The following is a 16,340-nucleotide window of genomic DNA, read 5'->3' on the forward strand; positions in this document are numbered from 1 at the left end:
TTTCTGTTAACTTTGCAGCAAACATATCAATTGCAAAGTTTAGTTACTTTATGCATTATTTATGTTCCTTCCAGAGAACATTAAGTAATAGACAGCAAGAAATTATATATTGTGGTGTATATTTAGTCCAAATGTGTCTTTGTCTAGAGTAATGTAGTCGTTTTTTAATCTTTGAACTGATCTTAACACATAGCTCAGTTGTAAATCTACCCAATAATTTTCCTTTAGAAACACTACTTTACGTTGCAGAGAGAACTAATTGCTAAACAGCAAAAATCCCTTTTCGGTTGAATTCTAGATGCCAGATTTCCAACTATAATTCTTCTTCATTCTTATTAGAAGGAGTCTGAGTGTGTCAACATTCTTATTGATGTTTTCTGTTGAATGCTTTGTTATAAACTGAACATAATTAAATGTAAGTAGACTGGTATTTCATCACAGCTCAAGGGTATAAGGCTAAGACATTCTTTCTCCTGTTATCTCTCCAGTCCTCTTTCTTCTTGCATGAAAAGAATGCAAAGTATCAGCATTCTTTAGGGTTGGGAAGTCTTATGACCTCTCCTTAGGAAACTGCAGGGTTTGAACAATGGTGGAAGGATTGTTTTGCTTTTCAGTTGTGTTCCAGAATTATGTCAGTTTTAATGAGTATATTTTCAAAATACTTGCTGGCTGAGAGCTAAAGGTTATAAGGCATATTTAAAGTATGCATCTATATTTTATTTTTCTTTGCACAAAGATTCGGTTTGTTTACCAGTTTTCAATATTTTCCACTTTTCCAGACTACATGATTTAAATTAATTTATTTTAGTTGCTAGTATAACAATTCTTATGCTTTTCACAGAAGTCTAGTTTTATGTTCAATTATCCCGTGCTAAGCGTTTATCAAAATATCATTAGAAGGTTTTTCATGCTTGTACTGGGTCTGGCTGGGATGGAGGTAATTCTGGTCATAGCAGCCCTTATGATGCGGTGTTTTGGATTTGTGACCAAAACAGTGTTGATAACACAGCAGTGTTTTGCCTATTGCTGAGCAGTACTTGCACAGCATCAAGGCTTTCTCTTTTTCCCACTCTGTGCCCCCCAGTGAGTGGGAAAAAGGGAGGGAGTGAGCAGCTGTGTGGGGTGCTTGGCTGTTGGCCCAGGTCAACCCACCACAATGCTGTACTGTGGGAAGCTGAGTACCAACTTCACTCGTGTTTAAGAGTGGCTGCTTGTGCCTAAACTCTGAGACAGCCACCCTGTCAGGTACTGAAAGGTGCTGACCTGTGATGAGCTTGTGTTAATGGCAGCTGTTTAGCACCTGTAATAGTCAACCCTACAGTCCTAAATCGCTTCCAGGAAAATTTGTTCCCCAACTTTTCCATGCATGGATGACTGGCCTGTATTTCTCCAGCTCTTCCTTCTTGCGCCTCTTGAAGAGGGATGTGACATTTTCCCTCCCCAGTCTTCAGAAACCTATGTGTGATTGCCATGACCTTTCAAAAGTGCTAGAGATCTTGCAATGACAGCAGCCAGCTGTCCCAGCGCTGTTGGATGCACCCCATCCAGTCTCATATGTCCAGCTGGTTTAAATGATCCCTAACTCTGCTAGTTACCCTCTACCATGAGCAATGCTCCAGTTCCACTGACTGTTATTAGGTTCCTGGTACACCTGAGGGAAGAAAATACCAGTAAAAACTGAGGCAAAAAAAGCACCAAGTACCTCACCTTCTCCATATCCTTTGTCACTAGGTCCCCTAGGTAGGGGACCTACAGCAGATCTAAGTTTTCCCTAGCCTTTGTTTTGCTGCCACTGTACTTACAGAAGTCCTTCTTAACAGCCCTTCCTAGCCATGCTGGTTTCTTATCCAATTAAGCTTTAGCTTTACTAATTCCATCCCTGCACACAGGATAATATATTATAGTGTATAAAGATGTAATTAGATAGTATATGCACACACACATGCAGCTATAGCTAATAAAATACAACAGAAGTACTATACAAGGTGAAGAGCTAAATGCAGAGTGGATATGTCATCAAACTGTGTGTAAACTGATTTTTATATTAAAAAAAAATTAGAATACGTAGAGGTATATTTGTTGCATTTATAGCAGGTAGGGATAGACCAGTTGGTCCATCACATCAGGAATCACTTCAGTTTCTTCTCAAAACTCCAGAAGAACAATAAGATATACTTTAGTATGCATCACATGCTACATAACTAATAGCCATGTGTGAAGCCAAAGGTCTGTCTAGCCTAATGAGTGAAGCTCTGTAACTGCCCATAAGAATGAGGCCTGCATTCTCTCCACTTGTTTCCAAGAAATCCAGGTCTGACCATCTCTCAGTCCCAACGTGTGAGTTGGGACTCCCACACCGTTCCATAGAATCCATCAGCCCTCTACTCAGAGCAATGGCTATGGACTGACTTTCTCTAGTGGATGTTGCCAGGCCCTGCTCGATGAGGAAATCCATATTGTGCTCCATTTGCATTGCAGAAGTCATTTTCCTCCAGGTTTACCTTCCCTGAGAACCTCAAAAACTTCGCAGAATGTGCTTTTATAGGCCCTCCATATCTTTGGTGCAAAATAGGCCTGCATCCCTTGCCTTGCCCCTTACTCAGGATCCATAGGCGCAAAGGCGTTGCCCTGAGCAATCCGCTGGTTGAGGAGCTCGTTTCCAAAACAAATGTGTTGTCCTGAAATTGAAATGCATTGCCTCAGATACGTTTACTCAGGCCTGCTATGTCCTTATTTGGAACAAGGTGTAATACCATCAGCGCCACACCACAGACTCCTTACAAGTTTATGCTATGGTGAATCATGTTGCTCATTAACATATAAGCCTCTTTCGTATACGACCATCACATTTTGCAGTGATTAGTGCGCCGTGCCTTTGTGCAATCACTACCACTATGCATACAAGGTCTAAGTGTCCCCCAGCAACACTTGCAATTGTTTGAATGATCCTTCTTGGCCCCCTTGTCCTTCTGATTTCTATCCGCTCCTCCTGTGGCAGCATGGTTGGTCCTATACGGGTGTCTAGCTTGTTTACCTTCCCAAGGCAGCTTCTGTGCAGAAACCCTCTGTCCTCTTATGTGGCCATAGGGACTTCTTACCTCTCTGCTACCACAGTCTGCTACCATGCTGTTGTGTACTACTGTCCTTTCTTCCCTCCCTTTCCATCAAAGTCCTGAGGACAGTAAGCTGCCAGAGGCTTTCCACTTCCCGTTTCACTGCCTGTACTGCATTTTGATGAATTACCAGAGGCTTTACTGGCCACCGAGCAACCTATTGACATTGCTTTCTTGAAGAAATACTGTCCCTGGATCTTGAATCCCAGCAAATTGAAATCATGATGGTGAGCTGGTAATAGCTGAAATACCAATTTGGTGTTACAATTTGCAAGCCATGTTACAAGGCCGTGGGGAAGAATGACTGATACTGCTAGGTCAAGGAAAATGTGTATCAAAGAACTAATCGAGGGTCACCACCATCATTTATGGACACTCTGTGAGGATAAGAGCAGGGCTGAATGCATCATTCTAAATTCATCACATCCTTTTGTCAATATCTGTCCTGGAGGAGTAAAGGCACCCATAATCCTCTTTGCAGCCACCTCATTTATTATTTTTTTATAGGCCATTTCTTTCCAACCCTTTACCGATTTTAAATTCTTGGCTGTTACAGTACTCCTGGTTCCCCCTCAAGGACAACTCTGCTAGAAATATTGTCTCTTATGGTCATCCCAAAACAGAGCCTCAAGTTCATACAGATTAACTGGGAAAGTTCTGGTTCCCCAAACTACCTCATCCTTCTGCCCGAGGATTAGTGCTCCTTCCTTGCCCTTTTCATCTACTCCTTATCATCCTACTTGCCCTTTTCCATGGCATAAACTTAATCTTAGTTTCCAAACCTGCGTCTGGCACAGCAGTGTGAAAGTTTATAAGCTGTCTAAAAGACAGCACTCTACACTGAAACTAAACTGCACTTTTGCTGTCATTATCAACAGCCACAAGTCACACTTCACTCCACTGTCCCCTGTCCATCAGTTAATTCTTGTCTAAATTCAATCACAGGTTAAAAGCACATCCTTCAAAAGACTCTATATGGCCTGCCTCTGCTTCTGTAATGTGTGTTGTTAGCTGTGGCTTCTCCTTCCTCTGCTCTGTTGCTATCTTTTCCCAGTGTGGCAATGAAAATAGCACCATATGGTCCTGTTCCAAATGTCTTTCCAGAAGATTAGCCGGTCCTCCATATTGCAACCAACTCTGAACACCTGATGGAAATCCCTCCACCAACAGATTGTTCAGGAGGAAATGCCCCGTTTCTTTGCTCTGCTCAGTCCCACACGTCAGTTAAATACGTGTTGTTTTGCCTGCCTTCTGTTCACATAATCTTGTTTGTCCTTTAGAGGCAATCCTGGAATAAAGTTCTGCTGCATCAAACTCACCCTCAGCAAATGAAACATATATGAAAACCATCTAGCTGCTTTTTAGTCTCATGGGCACTTTTCATGTCTCATGACTCCCAAGTCTGCAGGGAAAAAACAAAATGAAAAATCCCAAACAAAAGATCTCGCACAATCCTCAAGTGCTTCTACTCCATCTGTTGGGGTGGGTTTTGTGGCCTGTCACCCACACACCTTGTCCCACCTGGGCATCTCTGCTGTCCCCTCGGCTATGAGGGGCTTTAATCTGGACATCTGCTTGGCAAATGCAAAGGTAGCCTGTGCCTGGAGGATTTGTCTGTTCCTGCTGTGCCCTTGGGGTGCTGCTGCAATGTCTGAGAAGTGCTGCATGAGAACCTGCGTGCTGCACTGACCCCAGTTAGCTGCATCATGGACGAAAAGTGGATCAAACCCTGTGCTACGAATGTAGCTGTCAGCTGGGAATACTATTCAGACATCCCATGCCTCACTTACCCTGTGGGGTAGAGCTCAGTTGTGTCTGGTCCAGGGATCATATCTGATAGCGAGATGTGGCATAGTCCATTGTTACGTTTGTATAAAACATGGGTGAAGCCTTACATGAAATAAAGCCTTCTGATTAAAGAGATAATACACACTGACTTTCAGAAGTATTTTTGGTTTTGATCAGGTAGGAAGAGAAGTGTATCAGTTGGTGATAAACTGATTAACAGTTTGCTAATACTCAAGCCAAGGAGATGACTATGTCTGGTTTGCCAAAAAGAAAGCAGTATCTTCAAAGAGGCAAGGGCAACTTTCAAAGAGTCAAGAAAAAGATCCAAAGTGAAGGATCACCTTTCACTTAAGAAGTGAAGGTTCAAAATTTTGTGGGAAGAATACATCCTTAAAATGTGTTTAAAGGAACATATTATGAAAGGTAACATTCTTCCCTGAGCCAAGATCCCCCTCCACGAACTCAACCTGAGGATGTAGTTATTTCGAGGCTGGGTCCTCAGTCAAGAGGATGTGAATTTCTAACAGTGTCTCAGCTGCCTCATAATGGGTGAGAAGAAACTTTAGAGCCATCATAAATAATGACCAAAGATCTGCATGTGTTTTCCATTTCCTTTTGGCACTTTGACTTTAGAAAATTTTGCAACCACCTATTTTAAATTCTGTAGGCAAACATTTTTCTTCCCTTTTACTTTAGGCTGGCTTGAATTAAGGATGATTTTGTGGTAAATAGCTAATGACTTAAACCCATAGGTGCAGGTAACATTGGAACCAGTTTACTGGAATATTCTTGCAATGCCCAGCATCCCAATGCATTTTTTTTTTCCCCTTTCTGGAACTTGTCAAATAGGGGTTTAAGTGGAAGAAGCATTTTCTGGTGACCGGTGCTAGTCAGGGAAGCAGCAGAATAGTAGAGGAGAATGCTTAACCCAAGAATTCTGCCAGTTTGGGTGTCAAAGCATTCCCTAACAGTGAATGAAAGGATTTTTTAAATGTCGACTTTCATAAAGTGAAAGGCACGCAGCACTGTGAGAAGCAGTAGGAAAATGATTTGTTATAAATATTGGAACTCTTGCTGAGGTATTTTTTCTCCTTTCTCCTCCCTGGAATAGCTAAAACTAACATCTCTATTGAGCTTAAAGAACCGGGTCAATCAACTATTGAACACAGGGCATTTGTCGCCTAGAGGAATGAATAATTAATGTAGCCTCACTAATCTGATATCAAAGGGAGGGAAATGTAATAGCAAATATGCCTATGCATAAGGGGGAAAAAAGACAACAGTAACACCCTATCAGGTCTGCTTAAGTGGTTCACACACATGAACCTGAGCTGAGGGTGCAAACTGAAATGCCTAGTGAAAATAGGCTGACTGAGAAACCAGAATAATTTCTTTTGCTGGGAAGAGAAGTGAGATGAAGGCAGAAAAGATTTCTGAGCCTGTTCAAAAGGAAGCAAGGAAAGTACTTCCAGCTGAAGATTTTGGACTTAGAGATGAAATCACTGCTGCTAAGCTTGGCTATTCTCTAAGGTAATGAAAGATTCAGGCTTGTTGTATTTCTGTAACTTCTTCAGTATATCCTGCCTCTGAATACAACTTAGGCAAATCTAGAGGTAGAAATCCATTTCATTTTCTATTCACTGTCAGAATATTTCTTTTTAATGGTTCTTTCTCTATTAAAAGGTAAGAATGTGTCGGGGAAAAAAATTATATATTCTGAAGATATTCCTAGAAGCTTGGTTACATTTTTGAAGGGAGATGCTGTAGACTAAATGTTCAAAATTGCTCCAGAGCCAGTGCAATCTGCAGAGACAGCGTGGAAAAAGCAGGGTAAAAAGGGAAATAGGAACTGGTGAATAGGAAGTGTAAGCACAAGAACATTTTTGGAGATCACTGAGGTCCCCAGAAGCTGCAATGAAATTTATGCAAGTTTCTGTTTTGGGAAACAACTAAAAAACTGTGCTTGCAATCAGAGATAGAAGTGTGGAAAAGATGGGGAACTGGCAGTATAGAGGAAAAAATACTCTAGGGGACTGTATATACTTTTTTCTTATCTTACTGTGTACAGTTAAAAGCCTTTTCTCCATGAGAAAGTTGCGCCAGTCTGTTTAGGTATGCAGTTTTAAATAAATAGCACAGACATTCCTATTTGAGCTTAAACCAATTTCTTTTATTTTTAATTCAGGGCAGTGAAAAACTTGCGTATGCTATACCAAGTAAGAAAGGCTACACAAGAATTTACATTAGTTAAACTAGATTGGTTTAAAACCTGGTTTAAATTAAATCAGTGCATCTATCTGTTGTAAAGAAGGCTTTCAGCATGTGCACTATCCACATTAGAGACAAACCTGATAAAAGTATTTCACTGCTGAGGAGGTACAACTGAGGATTCACCATTTTTCAGAGAAGTACTTTGAAAAAGAAGCTAGAATTAAGAAAAGTTGACTCCCTTATAGAAAAAAAACCCACCACAAACAAACAGGAAATTCTGCATGCACAGCATGAAATCGGACCACCAAATCAGGAATTAAAGACATTGAAAGAGAGAAAGGCCTGTTCAACAAGCAGCATAAAGGAAAGCCAAGATCATTGATACAGGCAGAGAAACATTGCATTTAGCTTGGTGAAGAAACCAGCTGACAAATTCAGATAATTTAAAGCATGTCATGTTTAACACTCTGAAAGACGAAGGAAGATTTAACAACATCTCTTTGTTTTTAACGGATTGAAGCAAAGTCGGAAAGGCTGCTGGGTGTCCGTGTCGTAGGCAAAGAAGAGCACACACAAAGTCACATTCATCCCTGCTCTGTTCAGCACGTAAGAGAACTGCAATCTGGACTTCAAAAAAATCAATGTCGCATCCTGCTGTGAGGTGGGTGGATCATTGAAAATCTGTTGTGGGAGAAGGAAACAGAACTCCTTTCTCAATAGGTTGACATGGAGATTTTCTCTTCTCCAGCAGTTCATATGTTTTTGTAAAAACATAGTAACCAGTAGAAGGGAGTCTGGGTAGAAGGCAGACTGTACAGATCTAGGAAATAATGCAAAGTACAGAATTTGAGAAGAAATAAAAGGCAAATTTTGCAATAATTTTACCAAAAAATTTCCTCCTTTTTCAACCATCTGTATGTTGTAATGAGGTGACCATGAGAGGAATATGGAAAGGTAAAGCATATGGGATTCTTTCAGTAACACAGAATGGCAGTGAAGGGAAAAAAGCAACTCTGATAGTAAATGTAAGCTAGGAAAAGGAAGAAGGCATAGCTGAGAAATAAGAGAATCCATGGACTAAAAATACCTAGTGGTAGTAGTAGGAGACCATTACATGGCTGACTGCAGACTAATTGCATTTGTTCAGTCATTGTGAAAATGGATACAGATGGGATGCACAAGTTTGGAAATATCCTACTGTTAAAGAGAAAATAAAGCAAATGTTACTTGATAAGCCATTACCTAAGATGATGTTGGAGAGCACTCAGAAGATCATATGCCTAAAATATTCTTTTCTGCTTTATAAGCTCTTTTAATTAATTTTTACTAATTTTTTTTTCCATCAAAAAGAAATGTAGGATGGTGATTGGGGGAAAAAAGGAGGAGGCAGATCTTAGCCAGTGAGATAGGTTTTCTTAGTCTGCCACTGACTGAAGTAACATAACACTTCCTTGCTTGAAACAGAACTTAGTTTCGTGAAAATCTGTTGGAGTTGGTCGCAGGGCTTCACTGGCTCAATGAGTATTTTGCATTTTCCTCACTGCTGTGGTATTGCAAGTTCTTACTCGGACACCTTTGAAGGCACAGTCCAGATTTTACAAGCTTTTTCTAAGTAGAAACAGTTGGGGAAACAGCTGATATCAAAGTTAACAATTCCTTAGAGGTCTGAATACCTTCCAGATTAAAAGGGAGAAAACGAAAAGCCCAGACCAGTCTTTTGTATCTGGTTTTCATATACTGATAGAGGACGTAGGGGCAACTGGGACTCACAGCTGTTATTCCCGACTGCTCTGATTTTATTACATGGTTCCTGGAAAGTTACATCGGGTCCCAGCAAATCTCGTATCGGTCAGAGGGAAAGCATAAAGCATAAAAACTCTGTTGCCAGCTGCATAAACAACACAGCAGGAGTCCTACTTAGTTCTCAAAATAGTAGGAGGTGGCTGATTTATGCCAGGGAGGAAATCTTCCTTGCCAGTTAGTGTCCGTAATTTCCCACAGTTCAGACAGATTTACCAGTCAGAGGCACTGGGCAGCCTTTGGGCCAGACGGCTGGCATGTCATTCTCCACAGCTGAAGAAGGATGCGTGTTACCCGTCATTAGAGAAACCATAAAATGCACTTGGCAGTGCGTTCCTCTGAGTAGGGTGACTGCGACATTTAGTGTCTGTTAGAGAGCTACTTCACTTTCCATCTCCGCACCCCAGGTAGACCAGCTTTACTGTACGCACTTTTGTGTTTATTTGTCTCTTAGAAACACCCTGACACAAAAGTAGTACATTTTTTTGCAAAATGCTTTGAGGCTGCTGGATAAAAGCAGAAAGAAAATGCAAGACATTTTGTGGATAGATTTAAGTCTGAAGATTAAAATACTACTGCATGGTAAGCAACGCTGAAGCATTTATGGTACTTCTTTAGGCTCTGTTGGTTACCTAAAATAAAAAGTCAAAAGTGCAGGCCCCTGAGCTCTGGTAATTTAACACAAATTTTCATTCATTTTGGCTAAATTGCTCCAAACTTATGCAAGCCACATTAATTAGATAAGCCTGAGGAACTCTCTGTATTGCAGCACGAAGAACGTGTAAGAAAGGATCTTACAGCCTTTGAAGAAAATTCTAGAAAACCAGAGGAAAGATTAAAATTATACCACAGAAACTCAGAAAATGGAATTGTCAAGGGAAAAAAGAGCTTGGGAAGAAAGGAACGATAGGGAGGGGGAGACAGAGCCAGTGATAATAGTTTCAATATAATTTAGAAGAAAGAGGAGGTCAGGCGGAGCAGAATACACCAAAGAATTGTGTCTGAAGCTTCACAAGTCAGAAGGAAAAGCTCACTCACTTGCTACCAATAATCCATGTTTCTCACATTTAGCTGACAGCAACAGGGGAGACTGAAAAAGCACTCCTGCGGGTACATAACTAAGAAAGTTTGGAGATCATTACTATTCACTCTGTGAAAGACAGATATGAAATATTTAAATCCATTTAAATGCAACTGTTCTGCTCTAAGTCAAAGAAAATCTGCAAGCGCATCAAAGACGTGTGAGGATTTTGGTAGGAGGCTTTCCAAGGAAAGGACCCAAAAAGCAATTACCTGAGATGTCATATCTAAGCATCTGTCAGCCATGTCTGAAAACCAGGTGCTTAAGCTGGTATGACAAAGCCATTGCCCAAACGTGTGGGCTGTGGCTGCAAAGGAGAGGCTCTAATTAGTATTCACTGACATGTGTCCTATGGACTCCCAGCCTCGGAGGCCTTCGTGTGTCCTCCCATCTGAGCCTACAACGGACTAAGCAGAGATGCCTAAAACAGGCTACGTTTCTCACAGTGTCACTAAAACCATGGCTCGTCTGGCCGAGCGAGAGCCGAGCTTCCCAGCGGGCTGGCTGGAAGGTGGAGGTTGCTCGGCAGAGCACAGTACAAGAAAAACATGTTACAGAAGTGTTGCACAAGCAGTCACCGTTAACACTATAATCTTACCTAGTGTTTTATCATTTGTCTAAAGTCCTTGCCGTCAAGATTTGCATGTTTACAGGAACCTCTTACTTGTTTCACTTTACCATATTTAGCTGACTATATATTTTATTGTGCCTTTTTTGCCCTGGAACAGTGTGGTGGTATGTTGATCAGCCGTGTCCAACTTAACAGCTGGCTCTTCCCTTGTGCCTGGATTAATTATTGCCTTTTCTGTGCTCCATCAATGCACAGCCCAAAGTTACCAGCTGCTGGCTGGGCTGGGGCTGCCGGTTTCCCTCAGGGGGTGCTGAAGCTCCTCTGCTGGTGACCAGGCTTGAATGATGGTGCCCACGGGTTCGTTATCTGGCTTAAAGCCCCTCTGCAAATGATTGGAAGCGACTGTCTGTCTGAGCTAGGAGGCACAGCTCTGCTCTCCCGTTGTCTCCGCTAGCGCAGTTAAATTGTCCTTGCTGCCTCATTAGCTGACCCGAGACGGCCGGAGCTGCGGCCAGCAGTCAGTCTTCTCCCTCAGAGTATTTAATGGTTGATTCTGTGACATTTCTTTCACCACATGCGTATATGTTCAGATCAAACCAAACCGCCGTTCAAGGCTCTGAATGTTTCAATGAGTGAACCATCCCCTTGGGTATCGTGTCATCTTTTCATGAGTTAAGTTTATTGGTTGGGGGATGTCGTTGGGAAGAAGATCCAGAGCAGCAGGATTCACTGTGTGACTGAAATAATGTCCAGGCAGAAGCTGCCCAGAGGCTTGATGTGATAGCAGCTTTAACTTTCATCTCGGGAGGTGAAGTACAAGCCTGATAGTGTATTCTTGCCCGAGTCCAAAAGTTTATTTGGACATGGAGCCATGTTGATGATGGCTTCTGGCAGTCATCATAAATGGTAGCTTGTGGTCAGGCCGACATGCCTCCCTGCTGCACATAGCTTCATCGGTTTGTGATATTTACTAAAAATGCACTCTTTGCGGTAAAAATTAATTTGTCTCTTTTCTCATTATGCCTTTGACGTTTTATTTATTTAGAGTTTCTGTACTTGAATATTTCATTGTCATGCTTAATCACACCTCAATAACTAACATTTACAGATCTTCAGGGACTTACCTATCTTCAGAGAAAGCATTGACCAGCTGCATTTTTTAACATAGCACCACAGTCTCACAGTATTTAATTAAATACCCAGTTAATTTAATTTGTGAAAATATAAATGGGCCTTTTGCTCTCAAATTACTCTGCAAAGCAGTTATTTAGTTAGTACATTTTATTTCAGAAAATTCTTTATAGTAATTGCCCTACCTGATTTCAAGATGTAGTAAATACTCTGTCTTAGTCTTCACATCTTGCCAAACATTCTTCTTGCTTTCATGACATTTGCTACTACATATATTTGTCCTGATACTTAGGTCATATGTCTGGTAAATTGAGCAGAAGCTTCAAGTGGCATGACTTAGTTTTTCATGGCACCAGTCCTTAAGTGATACAAATAATATGTCTTTCACTCGTTAAAAAAAGAATATCAAGGGTGGCAGGTTTTAGGAGGGGGTCCTGAAACCATTATTTCTATTGTAAAGCACCGGCTTTTAGTAAGACAGGCTCTTCATACTTCATGGAAAATCAATGCATGAGAAATAGAACTGAATAGAAGTTGAGTATTAGTTTGATACGCACTGCATGGCAAATTCCAGCAGGTTAGAAAGAAGAGCAGCTGGGTGGATGGCATATATGCCTACAAGTCTGGTTTAGTTCTCTGCACCATGATATCTGAGGTGGCCTTAAGCAAGTCACTTAAGAATAATTCTTTGGAGAGAATCAGTTATGTGCCATATTGCCTGATGTCATAGCTCTTAAGTTTGAGGTACGCAGTCACCTGACTGGGAGCTCTCACTTGGAAACAGAAATCAAAGGTCCCACTTCCTCCAGTGTTTGAGGAAGATTCAAGTCCACATTAGTGGTTTTCTAGGAGAATATTCCCAACACTGAACAGTTCATTATCCTAATGGAAGGGGGTAGGAGAGACCATTCCTTCCGGGACATGCCTTTTGTCTGGCTGTATGGGCTAGAGCACACTTAACCTAAGGATCCATGTTATATTTAGAGACAATTGCTCAGCCGCAATGACATCTCTACCAGTACACTAAACAGGACTAAAGAGTATTCTGCGGCCCTGAACTTTATACACCTGGCCTGGCTTGGCCTGGCTTGGCCTGAGTGCCTCTACAACATAGCAACTAGCCTTAAGTCTCCTCCATGGGGTGCTTCTGTGGCTCCCCACAGAAAATATTATGTTAAATATTATGTTTCTGCCTATCTTTTAGCTCATAGTGTCATGAGAGCGCTGTAACACAGCCTGTCATTGCTGAAGTAGAAGGTATGTGTTGCATGCATTATGGTCTGGCATGACAGCATATAAAAATGTTTAAGATTGCACAGTCACCTACAATTGTACTGAAGGACAGTGCAGGCCAGACAAATGTGGTACAGTCTTGTCTGTGCTGCCTAGCGTTCTTGGTCTTTGGTTCAGCTGTCTCAGAGGCTGCAGGTAGGCGTGGGCAAGCCCATGCCAGGGGGCTTGGGCTAGTATTGTTAGCCTGTGCTAACAATGAGACAGTAGGAACAGAGTATGGCAGCCACAGAGTGTTTGAAGATGCCTCTAAGTCCTGTTCTAGTAAGGTGCACAAGCACACTCAGAAAAGGATCAGTCCATGTACAAGAGCAAAACTTTAAGCATCTAAGTAGCTTGACTGCTGGAAACAAAAATGCTTGTTGGAGTAGAAAGGAGCTTTTAAGAATTAGGTGCGTAAATTGATTTCTGACCTTCCTGTGCCTCAGCTTATCAGCACTGAGGGTAGTCACATGCCCCTCTACTCAGTGTTGTGAGGATGAATACCGTAACAATTTTACAGGACTCAAATAAAAGAATAATGAGGGCCAAACAAGGACTTTGAGTAGTTTGACCATGAGAACAGTAATGCAGTTTGACTGCAGTAATATCCTTCAGTGTTGTAGACTATCTCAGCTCTGTCAGCTACAATTAACTGCAGTATTGTAAATTGACCATAGTATTGTGCTGAAATTTTCCAATTCCAGATACCTGTGTAGCCATTTGGATGGTCACTGAAGCAGTAGTACGTGCCTAAACCTGGTTCTTCTGATATGACTGTTGATGAGGATACCAAAAATTGATATATGTAATTACCCTTGCCCTTCCTCCTTTCATCCGAATCTCCCGCATTACTCAACAAAGTCCTCAAAGTATAGCATGTGATCCCCCAAGCTGCACTGAGGTCCCAGGTGGGCCAAGCTCGCTCTGCTTCACACTATAAACTACATGACAACACTATGAAGTGTAACCCACTTCAGCTTCCTGAAATTGGAGGTTCATTGCAGAGTAATGTGCTCACCCCTTCCCAGGCTAGGCTTAGTTCATCGTATTGTACGCTGGATAGCAATCTGTCTGATGCCAGCATTTGAGTGCTGTTAAGTGCTGGCAGAAATCCCAATTAGTTGTTTTTCCCTCTGTAGACCAGAGAAAATATTTTAGATGTCCTCTAGTGTGTTGCTTCTGGAGTGCCTTTAAATCTTCTGAGCTTTATGGAGCCCCTCTCCTTCAGGCTTTGGTGCTGTTCGTGTAATATATTACTGCTTCCAACCACCATTCCCTTTGGAGGGCACACCATAGAAGAACTTGGTCTTCTGCCCGAGCACATAACATGGCAACATTTTAGTTTAGAAACATGAAGGCCTTTGCTTGGGGTCACTGGCAACTTTGTGAAGTAGCAAAAGGGTTAATAACTTTAGTGTTTGAATTAGAGTGTGTGGACTGAGTTGCAGGGAAACGGGATCTCTGGTTTTGGGAGCTACATGCTCATTTCCAAGGTGATGTACAGTTTACTTCATTTGTGAAAGTACTCTGTACTGTTCCTCACGGGAGCAAAAGCTACTAATGCTGGACCAACAGACTTAGAGTAAGGCCCTGGGCATGGTCTGAGACCTTTCCTCCCCTTCCCTGATGAAAGGCAGCTCTGCTTAAAGCTCCCTCAAATTTAAGCACCCCAACAGCTTTGCAGCTTCATGGAGAAATGCTGCAGAGACTCAGCCCTGCTGGAAGCCTGGCACTACCACCACCCAGAGCTCCTCAGGGAGTGACCTCATGCGGCTCCACGGGAAATGGGACGGCATGCCTGCTGGTAAACAAAACAGGGGAAGGACACAGGTTCACAGGACACTGCCTGATGGCTGTCTGGACTGTTTAATCACTAGCGTGTTCCCCCGCCCAGCCTTGGCCCATGCTGGCTGGTATCCACTGAGATGCTGCCGGGACACAGTTGGGAGTTAGCAAGGGTCAGGAACTTTGTTTTAGCTGGCATTATGGGTCAGGACACACTGTTTTGGGAAGGAAGTGTTCAGTTGTATGCATACCAGTCATGCCATGATATTTGTCCTCAGGACCAGAGCAAAGGGGATCTAGGTGATGATGGGATTCAGGAATGAGAAAGAGTCATTACTGCACTTTGGTGGACAGTATGCTGACACTGCAGTGAGGGGTATGTCTGTCCATCATCTCATCTGGTCTCACTTCTGGTCCCCATGTACAAGATAGAGTTGAAAGGGACCTGATCGATTGATTTCCAGACAGGGAATGGCCTGGCAGTAGGGGAGAGTGGCTTCTAGCCCAAATCATGCTTCAAGGAGCCAGCGTCCCTGCCGTGCGTCCTACACACCCCTCCCAATCTCTATGCCCGTGTAATGCAGCCTCAGGACATGACCCAACACGTAGCAGAGAGCAGGGACCCCAGGAGATGTGCAGCAGTGGGAAGATTTGTTGCGGTTACAGACTGGCTTACCTTCTTGGAAACTTGCCCCTGCAAACTGAGCTTCATCAGCCATAATTTCTGAGGTTAACTTTTTAATGCTCCGATTTCCCGCCTCTCCTGAAGTTGAAGGACTAGCTTCAGATTGGCTTTCTAGTTTAAAAGAGAAAATTTCTGTATAGCAACTCTGGACTGAGTTTCTGCAAATGGGAGTTGTTTGGCAGCGTGACTGTATTTGTGAAGGGCATTTTTGAAACTATTATTGCTCCAGTAGAGAGATCTGGACTGTAAATTGTTTAGCAATTGGTTGGTTGATCATCAGCTGATATGTTTTCCATTCTGCTTCCATTGTAAGACTTGGCAGCTTTGCAGTTTAAATGCCCTCTGCTAGATTTCCAAATTATGCTTTAATAGAGCACGAAGTCTAGTCATGGCCTCAGCCGTGTAGATTAGGCGACTGTGGTTAGATAACTGATGGTTAGGTCTCAGTGGACTAAGTCTATCAGACTATCAAAGCTATCCAACACTAAGTTCATTTTTATTGCTTTTTTTCAAATGTGAGCAAAACTTCTTTGTACTCAGAGGAAATTTTATCAAATTTTCAGTCTCTCACTGCACAAAAAAAATCCCTCTGGCTGAAAAAAAAGAGGAAAAGATTCTGTAGCAGTTTTTTCTCTGAGATTTAAGAATAACGGTTCTACTACAGGAACCGTACCAGTTGCTACTTTTCTACCATTAAACTGGGTGACATGGCTTCTACCGTTCAAAGGCAATTTTGGTATAATGGAGATAATTCCCCATCAATTTAATGCAAATTTAAGTTTTTAATTAGTAGTATTTTATGTTTTATATATATATCATTATTCTAGATAACTTCAGGAAATCCAAGTCAAATATAAGCATATAAGTATCTTTATTTTTGCAGATAATCTTATCAGAATGATA

The sequence above is a fragment of the Ciconia boyciana genome, chromosome 2, assembly GCF_034638445.1.
Source record: "Ciconia boyciana chromosome 2, ASM3463844v1, whole genome shotgun sequence".
NCBI lineage: Eukaryota > Metazoa > Chordata > Aves > Ciconiiformes > Ciconiidae > Ciconia > Ciconia boyciana.